At 48.2% G+C, this 2,095-nt stretch overlaps 1 pseudogene; it reads left to right on the forward strand.

Moving 5' to 3' along the window:
* Nucleotides 1–764, forward strand: part of LOC109973935 (protein NLRC3-like) — a 1,747-nt pseudogene extending 983 nt beyond the window's left edge.
* Nucleotides 765–2,095: the final 1,331 nt, after the last annotated feature.

The raw sequence follows: 2,095 nt of genomic DNA on the forward strand, positions 1-2,095 counted from the left end.
ATGTTCTACCAAGAAGACCTGGAGCGGTGTGGTCTGGATGTCTCAGAGGCCTCGGTGTACTCAGGACTTTGTACAGAGATCTTCAAAAGAGAGCAGGTAATCTTCCAGAAATCAGTCTACTGCTTTGTTCATCTGAGCGTTCAGGAGTTTCTGGCTGCAGTCTACATGGTCCACTGTTACACCAACAGGAAGAGAAAGGTACTGGAAATGTTTCTGGGGAAAGACTACAAGGACTAATTTCTGGATGTCGTCTTGAACAGAGCTATGGAGAAATCTCTGAGAAGTAAAAACGGCCACCTGGACCTGTTTGTCCGCTTCCTTCATGGCCTCTGTCTGGAGTACAACCAGAGACTTTTAGGAGGCCTGCTGGGTCAGACAAAGAACAGTCCAGAAACCATCCAGGGAGCCATCAACAACCTGAAGAAGATGAATAGTTATAAAGTTTCTCCTGACCGAAGCATTAACATGTTCCACTGTCTGATGGAGCTGAACGACCACTCAGTCAATCAGGAGATCCAAGAGTTCCTGAAGTCAGAGACCAGGTCAAAGCAGAAACTCTCTGTGATCCAGTGCTCAGCTCTGGCCTACATGCTGCAGATGTCAGAGGAGGTTCTGGATGAGTTGGACCTGAGGGACGACTGAGACTGGTCCCAGCTGTGAGGAACTGCAGAAAGGCTTGGCGAGTCCAGATGTGACCGTCAACATTATAAAGCAACACAAAGCTGAAGCATCAGAGTAAAGAGACACACACACACACACACACACACACACACACACACACACACACACACACACACAATATAAACCACAAACACTTGCCAGGTTTTATTAAACTCGTTCTGAAGCTGCTGATTGAACCAATTCTCCATTAGTTTGTTATGAAGCGCTCACACACGGGAAGGTGAGTGAGCAGAAAAGAACGGACCCAGAGGGCTGACTTCGGTGCATGCAGAATAAGTGCTGTACAAAAGGTAACAATCCAGAATGCAAAAAACTAACTAGTGACAGGAGAAAAAACACAAAGATGAGATAAACAAAGTGGCGCGGGTTGTCGGCATGAAAGCAACAACGAACTGGCAAGGGAAAGGTATGTGAGCTGGGCTTAAGTAGGGTGAAGGACTAAGTGAATGCAGCTGGTGTTGATTTAGGAATGTGTGGCAGGTGGGCAATGTGGCGTAATCAGGAACCGAAAACAAAGAAAAGGAGGTGAGAGAGGCAGGTGCAGCCAAGCAAACCTGACAGTGTTGGGCTCCAAATGTCTTTGTTGACTTCAGCTCTGCGATAATGAGACCAACATGACGTTTGTGTTTCCAGCTGTCAAGCCAGTGAATACAAGGTTCTTCCGTCTTTCTTTGGTCAATGGACAGGTTGCCAATCCATCGCAGAGGTTTCATCCAAATCCAGCAAAAAAGTTTCTGCTCTTAAGAGTTTCTGCTGAAACCCTGTAGACAGTTGCCATGTTTTCTCAGCCGATGGCAGTTTCTTTCCAGCAGACACAGTGTCTGCTCTGGGTTTCTGTCCTCTGGCTGTTTGAGTCTTTTCTCTACAGACTCCCGTTGCCTCTAATGTCTGTGACCTGGTGGAACTAACAGCAGCTGAAGCTAAGAGAGGATGTGGGGGTGCCGTCCTCCCTCTGCTAGAAGGAACCAAATGCCCCTCTCCATCCTCAGTCAGTTAAAGGTGTGGCTTTGACTTGTGTGGCTCCAGCAGTGAACATCTGTCCACATGTGTTGCTGTGTTAGACATGAGTGTGATGTAGAAGCAGAAGCCATGCTGCTGTCTTTGTCTCTCTCTGGCAGCATTTGAATGCACTGCTCTGTAAACAGTGGGATGTTCCAGAGCTGCTCAGCTCATGGTCCCTGATAGAGAGCCTTGTTTCAAGCTGCTCCTCATGTTCCCCCTTTTCCATCTGCTCAGCCTCATATGAGACATGAGAGAAGCGACCCCTGTGTTTCCTGTCTGCGTTTCCCAGCAGTAACAGTGGAGCTGAGATCTGTCAGAAACCTCCAGCACACATTAGTGCTGCAGGTTTCATGGAGTCGGCTCCTGGGACCAGCTCCAGGTTCACTGTGACAGTGAAGGAGCCTCAGTGGCT

Source organism: Monopterus albus, unplaced genomic scaffold, assembly GCF_001952655.1.
Source record: "Monopterus albus unplaced genomic scaffold, M_albus_1.0 scaffold311.1, whole genome shotgun sequence".
In the NCBI taxonomy this organism is placed as follows: domain Eukaryota; kingdom Metazoa; phylum Chordata; class Actinopteri; order Synbranchiformes; family Synbranchidae; genus Monopterus; species Monopterus albus.